Here is a 17,271-nt window from a genome sequence, read left to right as displayed (position 1 = left end):
ACCTTGCCAAGATAGCAAAAGTGATGAAGAACTTTCTTAAGGTGGATAAGGGTTCCATGGCCTCTCTCAGCGTGGGCAACTGCCAAGACGTGGACCGGCTCAGCTTCCAGAGCAGCAAGATGAGCGATCTGTTCCTCCGCTTCCCAGAGAATCTCTTGCTGCACCAGGTGGAGAACGTGCAAGGCCACATCCTCTATGCTTTCTTGGTGGAGAACAAGGAACGAGAGGGGCGAGTGGTACACTTTGCTGTGCTCAAGGCTGAGACCACTGCCTCCGTGGCCAAGATGCTGAGTATCTTCACAGAGTTCAACTCAGACTGGCCCAAGGTCAAAGTGGTCTTCATGGACCTGTCCTTCCCTCATGGAGCCATCCTGCAAGAGATCTTCCCTGCTGCCCGCATCCTCCTGTCCATCTACCACACCACCTGGCTCTTGGAGAAGAAGTTGCAGTGTAGTTCAGCAAATCCATCCTTCAAAAGGCTCATGAAGGAAGCCCTGCGAGAGGCTGTGTTTGTCACTTCTGATGCCAGCCTGCAAAATCTCTGTCACATGTCCCGAGCCCTACTGGATGAGGAGCTCTTCAGCTTCCTGCAGGCCCACTGGTTCTCCTGTGAACTGCTATGGTACATGCACGTTCGGAAAGGCCTGCACACGTGTAACACGTACATGGACAGCCTAGACATTGTCACCAGCAAGGTGTCCAGCCTCTTTCGGGAACAGCAGTCTCTGCTGGACTGTGTCCTCCGCTTTGTGGATTATATAGACTTCTTTAATACCAAAGGCTTGAAAAACTTGCCCATGGCTCCTCCCAGGTTAAAAAGAGCCCGGCCAGCCAGCATGCCACCAAAGTCCAAGAAAGCCTTTGGAGTCGGTGGGGGGAGCCTCACCAGGCTCCCTGGGGAAGAGACAAAGCCAGAGCCACAGTGGGTGCCATCGCAGCAGCAGCCACAGGCGCAGAACTCCCCGGGGAGCATGCTGGACACCTTGCACAGGAGTGGCTCCGAACTGGCCTATAAGCTGTGTCATAATGAGTGGGAGGTGGTACAGAACTCCAGCCACCTGGTGGACATGGCTAGCTCCTCTATGGACATTCAGCTGCTAGAGGATTCTCACCAGGTTAGCAAAGATGGCTGCAGCTGCAGCTGTTCCTTTCAGCAACGGTACCACCTGCCATGCCGGCACATTCTGGCCCTGCTGTACACCAGACAGAAGCCCGTGCGTGATGCCATGGTGTGCCGCTGGTGGCAGAAGAGGTACCAGCACCTCCTCGGGCCCAATGGGGAGCTCCGGGACCCTGTCGTGGTCCCAAACACGGGCCAGCCTGGGAAGCAAGGACGGAGTGACATGATTCAGGACCTAAGCAGGGAGCTTGCAAACCTACTAATGCAGAGTGAGGCCAGAGCTAGAGGAGCGCTGCTCCACCCTGCGCAAGATTGTGGACATCTGGGCCAACCGCTGCCAGCCGCCTGAGCCCCGCCAGCAGCCGGAGGACTTCAAGGATGTGAGCCGCCTCCCTTTCCTCTGGGGAAAACAGGAGGAAGGGGAGGGGCTCCCTCTTGCTGGAGCCACGATTCACGATTTAAGCACCTGCACTGGCACGTTGGACCACAGGCCCCTTTCCTTGGAAGTCTGAGAACTCAAAGTGGGCAGGACATGCTAGGGGTCAGCATCGTCTTCCTAGGTAGGGCTAGGGAGATTGTTACAACAGGGAGAAGAGGAACCCCATTGTGTGACAGTCCTTGGAGTCCACCCCGTTCCCCTACCTTTGTCATTCCTTGGGAGCCTCATTAGTTGTCAAGGCCAAAGTTATCTCCATGCTGAAAGGTCACCCCTCTTTCTGCTCTGACTCCCGAGATCAGATCTTACTTCTGTCAGAGAGCTGAACTCCTGCCCCAGGATAGGGCGAGACCAAATATACCTGGTAAAAGGACCTGTTTTCAGGGACAAAGGGATGGAGGGTGATCCTTAGCTATTGCTGCTGTTTACAAAGAATCTGTTATTTGTACTTATTTTTATTCATATTAAATAAAGGTGTTTTTTTTAATCAAAAAAAAAAAAGAGTTTGAACCTGATCTTGACTGTTATCAGATGGTTTTAAAAGGGAGTGTTATGATGAGATTTTATTTTAGGAGATCAACCATGTTGATTATTTAAAGCTGGATTGGGCAGGAAGGATAAAAACAGATGACACATGGGAAGGCTAACATGGTAGTTTTCAGCAATATAATGAGAACAAAATTTATCTGAAACTAATGTAATATAACACTGAGTATCAATCATACTCCAATTAAAAAAAAAAAGGTTGATGAGGAGAGGGGAAGGATTAGGTCATCTTTTTTTCCAAAGAGTTTCCTAAGGAACACTAATTCAGCTGAATATTAAGGTATTATGTATTATGTTAAAAAAAAACTGTAGCCAAATAAACTGAGGTCTCTTTGTTAACTGTAGGACTTTTCAGAATATTTAATATACTGATGTGTATGTTCTGCCATCCCAAAATAGTAACTTTGTCAGTTCCATTCATTTTGGTCATCATGCTAACTAGATGTTTTTTGGCCACTCTTTTGGAAATATTGGACTACAGAGTAGGAAAAAAAACAATGATAAGATATAAGACATATATGATAAGTAATATAATAAAAATATTAAAATATGAAATAATATAAATTTATAATTCATATTCTACTAAATATAAATAAAATATTTCAGAATGGCTCTTCTCACTAAGACGTTTGGTCAGATCATCTATGACAAGTGTGTCAAAGAGCCTAAAAGCCAAATTGCAATAACTAAGTTGTAGCTTTTATTGGAGTGTCTGGTAATACAACCTTTTATTTAGGAAAACTCATCTTATTTTACCAGACTTCTTTCTATCCTTCAGGCACTAGTGCCCTGATGCCTCACCAAAAGCTATTGTTTTTAAAAGCATTTACAACAAATATTTTTAAGAAAAACAATGTGATATATCACCACAGCCTACCTCACCATCCCAAATAGGTGAGTAAGACTTCTTTCTTTGAACTTCCATGAACCCACTGGTAGCCAACCTCCAAGAGGGCCCTCCTGGTAATGATCCTCCAGGCAACAGTCAGTGAGGAACTAAAGCCTCTTGCCGAAAACCATGAGTGAGCTTGGAAGTCTTAGTCAAGCTTTCAGAGACTGTAGCCATGACTGATATCTTGTTGACAATCTCATGAGAGACCCTGAGACAAACCAGCATGGTGTCATGTGCTTCCATTTCTATTAATCATTCGATCAAACTTCTAGTCACTGAGTTTCAAAATGTTAGAGTCAACATTGTTCCACTCCCTCATGTTCATGTCTGTCATAAGGTACAGCTTTCTACTGTCTCTTCCTTTGTGTACTTGTGGCCTCTGCTCTAGCTGAGCTCTTAAAGCCTATTAGTCTATTACAGTAAACCCTCAGGTCCCCTCCCTACCCCTCATGACCCTTCATTATCCTTTTCTACTGATTTCTTCTACACAGAAATCCCAGATTAGTTATATTCACTTTAGCTAGTTCAACATTTAAGGTCATGAATGCTCTTGCCACAGTTAAATTCTCCAGATTTGACAATGAAAGAGATAGTTTGCAGGGCCCCTACCCATGCCTATTCATTGGCTCTTGCCTGCCTCTTCTACTGCTGCCATGCCACCTCAAATATAATATATTGAGTTAAAATGGAGTGCTCACTATGTAAGTGAAACATCAGGAAGAGGTCCTCAACAACTACTTCACCAGATATTCACCCAAGATTTTTCTTTGTGTAAAAATTCTGTTGCTATCCATTTTTTTCCATTACTTTTCTTCTTATATACTCTGTTTTAAGTAATCTGGACTCTAAGGTACAATGAATCGAGTTCCTTTTTACCCATGTCTAGAGTCATTTTCTCACATTGATTCCACATGCAGTGCTGTGGTTAAGAGCGTGGGTGTGTTATTCACACTACCTGGGATCAAAGACATGCTCTACCATGTACTTATTTTGTGGCCTTGGGCAAGTTAGTTAACAACTTTGCACCTCTGTTTCCTCATTTGTAAAAGAGGATAATAAAAAAAATCTAACTTATGGAATTTTTGTGAAGAGAAGCAGTTAATTCCCAAAATATTTAAGGAACTCATGCACCTTAAGAGGGGAAAAAAAGATTCAATTAAAAAGTGGGCTGAGGACCTAGATAGACATTTTTCCAAAGACCTACAAGTGGCCATCAAGTATAGGAAATGGTACTCAACAACACTAATCACCAGGGAAATGCACATTAAAACACAAGGAGATATTACCTCATACTTTTTAGAATGGTTGTCATCAAAAAGATAAGAAATAATAAGTGTTGGCAAGGATATGTAGAAAAAGGAGCACTTGCCCACTGTTGGTGGAAATGCAAACTGGTGTGGTCACTCTGGAGAACAGTATAGAGGTTACTTTAAGAAACTAAAAATAGAACTACCCTACAATCCAGCAATTGCACTACTCAATATTTATCCAAAGATACGAAAATACAGATTTTAAGGGATACATGTTCCCCAATGTTTATAGCAACATTATCAACAACAGCCAAACCAGAGAAAGAGCTCAAATGTCCATCAACTGGTGAATGGATAAAGATGAGGTGGTATACATCTACAATGAAATATTACTTAGCCATCAAAAGAAGGAAATATCATTTGCAATGATGTGGATGGAGCCAAAGTGTATTTTGCTAAGCGAAATAAGTCAATCAGAGAAAGACAAATACCATATGATTTAACTCATAGGTAGAATTTAAGAAACAAAACAAATAAACATATGGGAAGTTGGCAGGGGAGAGAAAGGAGGAAAACAAACCACAAGAAACTCTTAGGTTTGTTGAGAACAAACTGATGGTTGATGGAGGGAAGTGGGTAGGGGATGGACTAGATGGGTGATGGGCATTAGGAGAGCATTTGTTGTGATGAGCACTGGGTTTTGTATGTAAGTAATGAATCACTAAGTTCTACTCCTGAAATCACTATTGCACTATATACTAGCTAACTAAATATAAATAATAAAAATCTAAAAAATATTTTAAAATAGTATATACTTGAACAAACTGTGGGCTGCTGGAGGGGAGGTGGGTGGAGGATGGGCTAAGTGGGTGATGGGCATTAAGGAAGGTACTTCTTGGGTAAGCATTGGACATTATATGTAAGAGATGAATTACTGGGTTCTACTCCTGAAGGCAAGACTACACTGTATGTTAAGTAACTTAAACTTAAAATTAAAAACATATATATATTATATACTTGAAAGTTACTAAGAGAATGGATCTTAAGTGTTCTCACCACATTAAAAAGTGGTAATTATATTAGGAAATGGAGGTGTAAACTAATGCTAGTGTGATCATCATTTTGCATTATATGCATATCAAATCAATACTGATATATCTTAAACCTATACAATGTTATATGTTAATTATATCTCAATGACAATCAATGAAAAATCTATATTGACTAAAACAATATCTGGAAAAAAAAAGACATAGAGTGAAAAGAATGAAGTATAACAGTAGCAAGAGAGGAACATGAGCCAGGAGATCACAATTTAAATCAAGGGCAGGCACATTACAGGATCCTTGAACTAGGGACACAGAAGGTCAAGAAGTGTGCCTGAAGTCAAAGTCTGGAGCAAGGATGTAGAACCCCAAGAACTGAGCAGAGATACTCAGAGGTTGGCTGTTGTCAAAGTCTCCCACTGCCTACACACAAAACCTGCTTTCGTGTAGGGAAGCAGTGGAATATGGTGGAAGGGACTCTGGACAAGGAACACATTCCTGTGAGGTAGGGCCCAGACTCTGCCACTCGCTGGCTTTGTGATCTCTGAGGACCCCTTTCCTCATCCAGGAGGGAATAATATTACTGTCTTCAAAAGATGGTCATAAAGATTAAATAGTACTTCCATTGAGAGGGAGGGTAACTAGATAGTCTCTAAATTCCTTTCTAAGACTCAGATTGTACATCTGTAATTAACTGTAACCCTATTAATTTTTTTACCATCTCCCTACCTATAAAAAAGCTCAGAAGTCTTGCCTAAGTTGCTAGGCACATAATGCTCTTAGTGAATCCATTATGACGTACACGGTAATGGCAGCCTAACGTGAGGGGTGGCAGAGGGCAGGCAGATAACCTCTAAGAGTGTCATGAGTCAGGCGGTGCTGCCCTCTCTCAGCATGGTCATTAAAGAATAAAGTCTGCCTGCTCTCAACACAAACAGAGATATTTACTCAAAAACCTCTTAATGTTTAAATGTTGGCAATCATTCCAATATTTAACTTGTTTAGGCCACATGAAGCCTATGTAAGGCCCAGCTCCTGCCCTCAGCCACGAGTTTTCCCCCGCCCATCTTTACCTTAATCCTTCTAGGAATTCGTGTATTTCAAGAAGACAAAATTATCCTTAGAAAGACTGAATGATTTCCAGGTGATCCTAGAGTAAAGCCCATGAGACACTTAGAGCACAACACATTTTCAACACCCTTAAATCAAGCCTTTCTTTTACTTTGCCTATTTGTATATATGGAGGATCTACTTTGAACTAGCTGATCAAGGAGGCCACTCTGAGGAGGTGACATTTAAACTGAGAAACCGTCATGTAAAATCTGGAGGGATTCCATCCCAGGAAGCAAAACCCTCTGGTGGAAGAAGCACAGAGAGCTCTAGGAAGAGGAGGAGGCTGGGGACCATAGAGTCCAGAGGGTGACAGGGATGGACTGGCACAGGCACTGCATGCAGGGCGTGGCAGGGAGGACTCCTGGATTTTAGTTTGAGTGAAGTGGGAAGCTTTAAAAAAGTAAAAACACGACATAATTTTATTTTGGCAAGATCACTTACCGCTGTGAAAAACGTGTGGCAGAGCAGCAGACCCGTGTTTCAGACCATCGTTGAATGCAGGCAAGAGAAAATAGTGACTCTAAGTAAGATGGGGTTATCGGAATTGGAAAGAGATAGATCGATTCAGCATGTATTTTGGAGAAAAAGCCAGTAAGATATGATGGATACATAATAACCAAAGGGAAAAATAGAAAGGAGAGGGCTGCCAGGATCAAGTACATTTAGGAAATGCAGGTGTGTGCGTGTGCGTGTGTGTGTGTGTGTGTGTGTGTGTGTGAGAGAGAGAGAGAGAGAGAGAGAGAGAGAGAGAGAGAGAGAGAGAGAGAGAAATGTCTTTAGAGGCTGATGGCAAAACGGTGCACATGGAATTATTTTCCCCATAAAACATCTCTTGGGATTTGAATATCCCAGGATGCACTTTGTAAAATGTCCATCAAAGTAATTTCAAAACATTAAAAAAATTATGTTTATATATTCAACTCGTTAATTAAGGAAACAGCAGATGGTAATATTGGTTTAAAGATCATTTGAAGTGGCTACTTTTATTCATTTAAATACAATTGCTGGGGCGCCTGGGTGGCTCAGTCAGTTGGGCATTCCACTTTGGCTCAGGTCATGATCTCATGGTTTGTGAGCTTGAGCCCCCGCACTGGGCTCTGTGTAGACAGCTCAGAGCCTAAAGGCTGCTTCAGATTCCGTGTCTCCATCTCTCTCTGCCCCTCCCCAGCTCGTGCTCTGTCTCTCTGTCTCTCTGCCTCTCTCTCTCTCTCTCTCTCTCTCTCTCTCTCTCTCAAAGATAAGTAAACATTAAAATCTTTTAGGGGTGCCTGGATGGCCTTAGTCAATTAAGCATTAGATGCTTGGTTTCAATTCAGGTCGTGATCTTATGGTTCGTGACCTTCAGCTCTGCAGTGGGCTCTGTGCTGACAGCTCTGAGCCTGGTTCCTGCTTCAAATTCTGTGTCTCCTTCTTTCTCTGCCCCTCTCCCACTTACACTCTGTGACTCTCTCTCAAAAAATAAATAAAAGCATTTAAAAATTTTTAATACAATTTCTAACTTAAATACAAAACTAACTAATGTTCTCCAGGGTGATAATCTTTGGGGTTTCCTATTCTGTGACTCAGAAATTTGATTCTCCACTGGCCATGGTTCAGGTGGAATGATTAAATAGCATCCTGGTTTTGAAGACAAATTATATGATTTTTCTATTTACTAAGTGAACATGTAAACTCACAAGTTCTGGACATTTAATCAAAAGTGAATAGCAAGTCTAACTAACAAAGATGCATTCCCCTAAATATTAGGTAAATAATTTGAGGGTTGGCCTGTTAAAGAATGTTCTCCTATAATATTGAAAAGACATGCTGCCCCCTACTTTTCTTATTTTCAAGTTTGGAATCTTTTTTCTTAACAGACACCTTTACGATCATGAATAATCTCTACAGATTATTCATAATTAGCCATGAATACAACACACACACACACACACACACACACACACACACACACACAAAGGATGGTTATTGTATTCTGGCTATCTCATTTACATAGATGTAACACTCGACCTTAGCATCCTTGAATATATGAAGCCATATAGCGTTAAGAAATTACTGGATTGTCAAATCACTAAGTTGTTAACCTGAAACTAATACAACACTGTATGTCAACTATACATCAATAATAAGATTTTTTTATTTGAAAATAAAAAGTACTAATGCCAGAGAATTATCTTCCATGGGGCAATATGTATAAGGTATCTATGATTGTACTTTGAAAAGCCCCTATGTTGTTTGCTCTTTATCTAGAGGCTACAAAACCAAACCTGATAAATTTATCTCTACGTCTCATTTTCAGTACCTATCAATGTGGATAAATTCCTCCCTCTTCAAGATCCCAGTACTTGCTCATGTTTCCGGCCTGACAGAGACCTAGAGAAACCTGGGCTTGGGCTTCTCTTTTGTGTTGGTAGTTCTTCCCTCCTAAGACAATTATAGCTCCTAACTATAGCATTGAACTACTTAAGCATTGAAGGTACTGAACAAACCTAATCATTTCTAGCATCCTTCTTTTTATAAGGTAAAAGAATAAATTTCATGATTGCTCTTGTACTTCCTGAGAGGACCCAATAAAAATTTCAAGTGTAAAAGATATATTGAATTCCCCCTGCCCTGCCCTGAATTTAGGGTCTTGTCTTGGAAAACAAAACAAAGGAGTTATCAAATAGATTTGGTCGGGCACCTGAATGGCTCCATTGGTTGAGCAACCAAGTCTTGATTTTAGCTTGGGTCATGATCCCAGAGTTATGGGATTGAGCCCCACGTCAGGCACGGTGGGCATGGAGCCTGCTTGAGATACTCTCTCTCTCTCTCTCTCTCTCTCTCTCTCAAATAAATAAAATGAAAAGAATCATGGAAAAAAATAAATTTGGTCATTTGGTTAAGATAGGACCATGGATATGTAAAAAATAAATAAATCATGAAACATTGGCTATTTATCAACAAGATTAGCCATAATATATTTTAAGTACACAATTATAAGCAACAAGAGCTCTTTTAAGTAAGGAGCTCTTTGTTTTTTAATAATGGCAAGATACAGAATATCTACAGAGGAGACTATGTAAAAGGTAAAGCAAAAACTTATTAGATCTGCAAAGAGTAAAATATGCCAAGTCACACTCATAATTTTCAAAGAGAGAAAACCAAATTTTAGCATTGCGTGAATATAATGTTTAGCAGTAAATGATACATAAGCTCAATTTTTATAAATTATCTTTTGAATAACTCCTTCAAAATGGAATAAATTTTGTTGATATTTAGCATTTCTATTACTTCTTTTCAGGCTCATTATTTTTAGAGATTATAAACCAAGGACGTAAAATTTACTTTCTGTAAGCCTTCTATAACTTCTCATATCCATGCAAATTTCATATTCTGAATAACCTCTTTCATATTCTGAATAACCTGGCTTTACTTTGAGTCAAAACTATGCTCTTTTGCCCTTGATAAACCAAGGCATGTTTATTACATTGACACATTAGCTGTGCTCCTTTGTCATTATGGTTCCTAACATCATCTTGATCACTGTGAAATAAAAGAAAATATATGTATTGGTCTCTGCCATTGGTTCCTAGCACAGAATTTTTAAAACCCCTGTAATTTCCTAATTGATAAGAGCACTAAAGCATCTTTTGTTCTAATATTTTGTCTTTGACCTTGGTTCCTTGGAATACCCTGTTTGATAGGAATGTCATCTACTCTACTGAGGTGACTCTTGGTGGGCTCTTGAATGAGTGATGGAAAGACCAAGTCATGATTATAAGATGACACTTATAGACTTAGCTCCATTCTCCAGAGAGAAGCTAGAAGTTGAGTTAATGATCCATGATGCCTATGTGATGGAGCCTCCACACAAATCCCTAGAGTCTGGGGTTTAGAGAGCTTCTAACATCTACATGTTAGAAAAGTAGAGCCCCCTAACTCCTGCTCCTGCACTTGGGACCCCTCCAGACTTCACCCTCTATGTCTCTCTTTTTCTGGCTGTTTATCTATATCTTTTACCATGTGCTTTATTGTATAATAAACTAGTATACATAAGTGTTTTCCTGCATTCTGTGAGCTGTTCTAGCAAATAATTAAAGACAAGGAGAAGGAGGTCATGGGTACTTTGATTTGTAGCCAAGTCAGACCTAAGTTGTGGGTAACTTGGGGACCTGCTCCTTGTACCAATGGGGCAGTCCTGTGGGACTGAATTAGTGTCTGTCTCAATTTCAGTTAGTGTCAGAATTGAATCAAATAGTAGGATGCCCAGCTAATATCACAGAGAATTGCTACAAGGTAGGGGGGAAAATCCCATATACCTGGTGTCACAAAGAATGTGAGTGTGGTAGAGTGTGGAATAGTAGGAGAAACACAGGACAAAGAGTGAGGTTTTCTGTACAATTGCCTATATTAGTTATAGTTTTAGCCAGATTAGCTAAATTTCCACAGAAAGACCTGGAAGATAGGTAACTAATAACTATGTGGAATAAACAGGCATTTTAGCATATTAACAAGCCTCATGAATGGAGAGGAATAAAAATTTCTGTTGCAATAGCATTTTACCACTCCCAACAGCCACACCAGTTCCTTTTTTTTCTTTGATTTTATTTTTATTTTGAGAGAAAGAGAACATAAGTAGGATAAGGGCAGAGAGAGAGAGAAGAGAGTTCCAAGCAGGCTCCACACTGTCAGTGCAGAGCCCAATATAGGACTCTAATTCATAAACTGTGAGATAATGACCCAAGCAGAAACCAAGGATTGGACATGTAAACAACTGAGCCACCCAGGTGTCTTATACCAATTCTTTTCATACCTTCTTTATTTTTAATTTTTAAAAAAATTTTTGTTTGTTCTTGAGAGACAGAGAGCATGAATGGGGGGAGGAGCAGAGAGAAAGGAGGACACAGAATCTGAATCAGGCTTCAGGCTCTGAGCTGGCAGCACAGAGCCTGACGTAGGTCTCGAACCCACAGACTGTGAGATCATGACCTGAGCTGAAGTCAGACGCTTAACCAACTGAGCCACCCAGGTGCCCCTCATACCTTCTTTAAAGCAAAAATGCATCAGTATGACCCAGTGATAAAGCTACACCATGACATGTATAAATAAAAATGTGGGAAAATAATATATGTATTAAATGAAACAATGTTCAGTGGCCGTTTTAGTATTCTACATTATTTAAAAATTACCTATGGATTCAATATAATCCATGAATTACCTTGATATAATACTACTTCAAGAATTTTTGAAAAAATATTTAATTAACTACAGATTTTGGAAATTTTGTTTAAGCTGACAGACTACATAATATAATTACTATTTATATAAAAACATTTGTTAAAAGTGTAATTCAGTTTAATTGAACACATGATTTTGCTTTTTTTTTAATTATCAGTGTTGCGCCTGGGTGGCTCAGTCAGTCAGCTGAACATCCAACTTCAGCTCAGGTCATAATCTTACTGTTCATGAGTTCAAGCCCTGTGTTTAGCTCTGTGCTGACAGCTCAGAGCCTGGAGCCTGCTTCAGATTCTGTGTCTCCCTCTTTCTCTGACCCTCCCCCCTCAAAAATAAATAAACATTTTTTAAAAATTTAAAAATTTTCAATGTTATGTGGAAGTAGTGGTAGGGAGTAATGTTGGCTAATCTGATTGGTAAAACAGTTGGAAAGTTAGAGTCCAGATTAACTAATTTCTTTAATCAAAAATGCAAATGTTATAAATAAAACATATGCTTGTATTCTACTCCACATTGATAAGTCCAGAAAAGACACTGCCCAAAATCATTTTAATTTTTTTTAAATATTTATTCATTATTGAGAAAAAGATAGAGTGTGAGTGGGGGAGGGTCAGAGAGAGAGGGAGGCACAGAATCCAAAGCAGGCTCCAGGCTCTGAGCTAACTGTCAGTACAGAGCCCCATGCTGGGCTTGAACCCACGAGTGGTGAGATTGTGACCTGAGCCAAAGTTGAACACTTAACTGACTGAGCCAACCAGGTGCCCCATCATAAAGTAAAATGATTAAATCAATATATTTTGTCCTAAGATTCACCTTACTTATATGAATTTGAATTATTATTTAAAACCTAAGATCTTAGGATATAAAAAGGTAAAACTTGGGGAATAGTAGATTTATGTAAACATTCATGAGTCTCTATTAACCAATCAGAATAGAGCTCTTTTATTTTGAGTTTTTAGAATTTAATTGATTACTATCCTCTAGAGATAGTCAGATACTTCACATTCACATGATGAGAGAGGCTTCAGTTATTTATTGCTGTTTAACAACCCTCTATAAAACATAGCAGCTAGAGACAATAACTATCAGTTAGTTACTTGGATCGCAAATCTACAATTTGGGCAGGACCTGGCAGGCAGTGTTGGTTGGGGTAGCTTGGCTGAGGGTTGGAGGATGCACTTCTCACATGGCTGACAAGTGGCTGTGGGCTGTTGACTGTGAGTTTAACAGGGCTGAGAGCTAGGACAGTGGTTCCTCTCATGTGGTCTTTCTACATGAGGGGCTTGCGCTTTCTCACAGCATGGTGGCGGGCCCCCATCACAGGAACAAATTGTATCACCTTTTATCAACTAGCTTTAGAGGTCGTATGCTGTCATACCATAGTGCAAAATCTGCTCAAATTTAAGGGTGCAGAACATAGACCCCACTTATCAAAAGGAGGATTGCCAAAGCCATGTTGTATTAAGAACGTGTTGGATAAGAGAAACTGTTGTGGCCACGTGAGGAGATACAGTCTGTCAAGAAAAAGTTCAGGCTTTTCTCAAACACAGTCACATGGAAGCACAGAGACCTTATTCTGCAACCTCAACTGTGGGTGAAAAGTAAGGACGGAACCCAAAACACACTTGTCCATATCTCAGTGTGTTTTCCTTTCCAAGGAAACTGAAATATTTTCTTAAGTAACTTAAGTTCACAAATGGACAAACAGACAACCAAACAAATTCTCAAAGGGTTAACAGGGAGGCCTGGGGAGCTCAGTCAATTAAGTTTTTGACTCTTGATTTCAGCTCAGGCCATGATCTCACACTTTGTGAGACTGAGCTCTGCATTGGGCTCCGTGCTGAGTGTGGAGACTGCTTGGGATTTTCTCTGTCTCTCTCTCTGCCCCTCCTTCCTCCTCCCAAAAATAAATAAATAAAAACTTTTAAAAAATGTTTAACAAAGGGCACCTGTGTGGCTCAGTCAGTAAGTGTCTGACTTTGGTCATGATTTCAGGGCTCGTGGATTCAAGCCCCATGGGCTCTGCACTGACAACTCGGAGCCTGGAGCCTGCTTCAGATTCTCTGTGTCTCTCTCTGCCCCTCTCCCACTTGCATGCATGCATGTGCTCTCTCTCTCTCTCTCTCTCTCTCTCTCTCTCTCTCTCTGTCTCAAAAATAAATTAACATTTTTAAAAAAGGTTAACAAAACATTCTCTTTTCTTGCCACCTACCTGAGATTTCTGAAAGATTAGATCATAAAACCATGTTCCCCATCATTGTTGCCACCAGTGGAGAATAACTCATTAGCCGTGTGCCTCCGACCTACTGAGACTAACTGCTAGCTTGCCCGGGGAAAAGGGGCCGTAAGTGCACCCTCAGGAAAATAAAGTGTGTTTGAATCTCACAGTTAAACCTTACTTTCACAAATGTTTTCTAACAAGAATCCAGTCTTAGCAAATATGATCTTTAAGCCAAAACTTCTAATCAACACAAGCTTTATCTGGCCAATAAAAAGCTAAACAGAAATGCTATTAAGTTTTAAATTATCTTTCCATCTCTGTGGCCACTGATAAACTTTTGGTCATTAGCAGTAAGGTACGGGAGTTGGAATTGGGGATGGATACAAGAACTGGCTCAACTGCACACCAGGTTTGTGTCCTGGGCTCCTCCACAGTCCTTGCTTTCCTCCTTTCCACCTTTAGGTGGGTAAACGGGGATAATAACTGTATCTCATAAAGGCACATGCATATCCAGTAAATCAGCTTGAGTAAAACATTTAGCGTGGTCCCTGGCATAAAATAATCCCCATAAATGCTAGATCTCAGTACTATATACAAAACAATTACTACATGATAGTAATATAATGTAATATATATTGTACATATAATATAGCATATAGTATATTCTCTATGTACATAACCATATATACTCTGTATATAATATACTATATATTGATAGCTATGTTATTATGCCTATACTATTGTAAAGCATCACAATTACCCCCTAATTCATACCCCTACATATGACATCAAAACTTCATTGAGACATTCAGAGAGCTGTTAATTTGACCTTTGGATTGTCCCAAAAATTAAAGTGATAATAATAGAGTGATCACAAACATTTATTATTTCAACCATAAAACTAAAGAAGAACACATTGTCATTTGATACCTTTAATCTAAATTTACATGTGGTACATTTACACTGTGCTTTTGCGCGTATTTGAAATGCTTTGGGTTGAAACCACTTCAGAAAGAACAAGTGATTTTTGCTGCTGGGAGTTGAGGAATCCTTAATACCTGAAAACAGGACCTAGATATAGCCCCTGTTGTACATGTCATTCATTTGTTCCAAGAACCATTATGAGGCATTGGAATTTGTGGCCACATCAATGCAAGGCTGATCCCCTGCTCCACAGGCGGCTACACATACGAGTAGAATTCTAGCCCTTTCTCCTTCACGTGAGAGGGGCACACGTATTCTCAAGCAAGGGCAGCATTTGTAAAACTTCTCTCTTTACAAACTGTAGAGTCTCCCATGTCAAATCCCTATAGGATCTCAGAGCCTTTCACATGGAGATTAATGAAAACTGTGAGAAAAAAGGTAAACAGCTGAATATACTGCATTCCCACCACTAGCTTTTCCCAAATATCTCCTTCTTCATAACACAGAGCTCTAGATCCGTATACAAAAAAAAAAAAAAAAAAACATCTAGGAGAAACATAATGATAATAGGAAAACAAAACTGAGGATTTTTATGGCATAATGTCTTCTATTTTTGATAAATGACCAATGAACTAAAAGCACTTCAATCCAGCATCCTCATTGTCTGCACAAGAAGGACGACTAGTGGTGGGAGACTGTATTTGTCGCTTCATTTCTCATGTCTTGAATCCATGGAATCAAATACTTGAAATTAAATTTACAGATCATTTAGTTTAGGTTTATCATTGAGGAAACATGAAGCCATGAAAAGGAGAGGTGGAACTAATTATATGGGGTGTCTTGTCTATCTAGTGGCAGACCTAGGTCTCTGTCTAATATGTAGCCTCTCTTAGGTCAAATTTTCTTTGTGAATATGAGGTATAAAATAATTGGCTCAGTTTTCTTTGGTGTCGTTCAGAAGAATTTGGTTCTTTGTGCAAAGGCTAGCTATAACCAGTGTGCTCAAGCCCTGGGAACCTTACACCTTCGTCTTCCTAAAGAATTTTGGAATTTGTTTCTGACTGGTTTTGAGCCTTCTGAAAAGGAGTTGGCGTTATGTATATATGTTGATCCATTTATGTGCATTGAAACTTTTCTAATGGAGTTACTACTGAATAAGTAGATGGAAACAGGAGATGCTAAAGCAGGGCTAAGCTCCTGTCTTCTATCCATATACCTAAACATCTGAGGAACCCAATCAGCAGAGCCCTGCATTCCTCAGTGTCAACTGAATGTTGATGCTCTTGCCTGTGTCTCAGAATAACTGTGTACAAACAAGTTCATAATTTTTAGTTACATTTAACTGTGTTTCAGAAACTTAGAACCGTGACTGGGTAATGAGTATTGTCTGAAATGGATTGTTTTCAATTCAGAACTTAAAGATCTTGGCAAATGACCTAGCATTTGCTTTTCATCATTCCATCAACATATTTATTAATTTTAGCACAAAATTGCCCTGTGGGCAGAAAACTCCTACAGAAGAGAAAAAAAAAATCTTAGAGGTAGGTAATATGAAAACAATCCAGAAAGAAAAAAAGGAAGGAGAACTAAGAAATATTCTCTTGAAAGTGAACTGGCTACTAAATTTGTAGCCAAGAAATGTGTGGGAATGAGGTAATTATGGCATTTCTGATCTCCTACTCAAAGACGTTCCACATTTTGTATTTTCTTGTGTATATACCTTCAACAGTTCTGTCCACAGTGACCACATTTTCAGGTGTAATCAACAAGGGCAGACATCCTAGGGGATGAACTACAGTTGACCTTTGAACATCATGGGTTTGAACTGTAAGGGTCCACTTACATGTATTTGTTTTTCAATAAACACAGTACAGTACTGTAGGTGTTTTTTCTCTTCCTTATGATTTCTTAGTAACATTTTTCTCCTCTCCAGCTTCCTGTACTATAAGATATAGTATATAATACATCTAACCTAGAGAGTATGTGTTGATCAACTGATAGGTCACCAACAAGGCTTCTGGTCAATAGGATATTAGTAGTAAAGTTTTGGGAAACTCAAAAGTTATATATAGATCTTGTAACTATGTTGGGGGGTCAGCACCCCAACCTCCATTCTATTCAAGGGTCAGCTGTATGTATGATGGAAGATTGTGGGATATTACAGTGATTTGACAAGAGGGAAAAGAATCCTCCTCACAAAAGCCAATCAAATGAGTAAAGGTTAGTAGTAAAAAACACCATGTTTCATACTGCCTCTTCTATCAAAGTATTTTCTTGCACATGCCACTGAAAGTACTCTTTTTCCTAGTTGAATCCTCAGTCTTTACCAATCTCTGTAGTACAAAAAGGGTAAATACTTTCTCCACGGTGGTAGGTGGTAGCAGGTCCTGATTGATTTACTCAACATTCATGAAACACTTACAGTGTCCCGTGAACTATTCTGGGCGCTGAAGTCATTACGAAGTTAAGTCTAGTAAAGGAGCCAAATTTGTAAAAGTTCCAATGCAAT

The 17,271-nt window shown here is 39.8% G+C and overlaps 1 pseudogene; it reads left to right on the top strand.

Annotated features, from left to right (window-relative positions):
* The window catches only part of LOC115305113, a 2,454-nt pseudogene extending 407 nt beyond the window's left edge, over nt 1–2,047 (top strand).
* Nucleotides 2,048–17,271: the final 15,224 nt, after the last annotated feature.

The sequence above is a fragment of the Suricata suricatta genome, chromosome 10 (genome assembly GCF_006229205.1).
Source record: "Suricata suricatta isolate VVHF042 chromosome 10, meerkat_22Aug2017_6uvM2_HiC, whole genome shotgun sequence".
NCBI lineage: Eukaryota > Metazoa > Chordata > Mammalia > Carnivora > Herpestidae > Suricata > Suricata suricatta.
The sequence above is the reverse complement of the archived record's forward strand: the minus strand, read 5'-3'. Positions and strand labels throughout refer to the sequence as shown.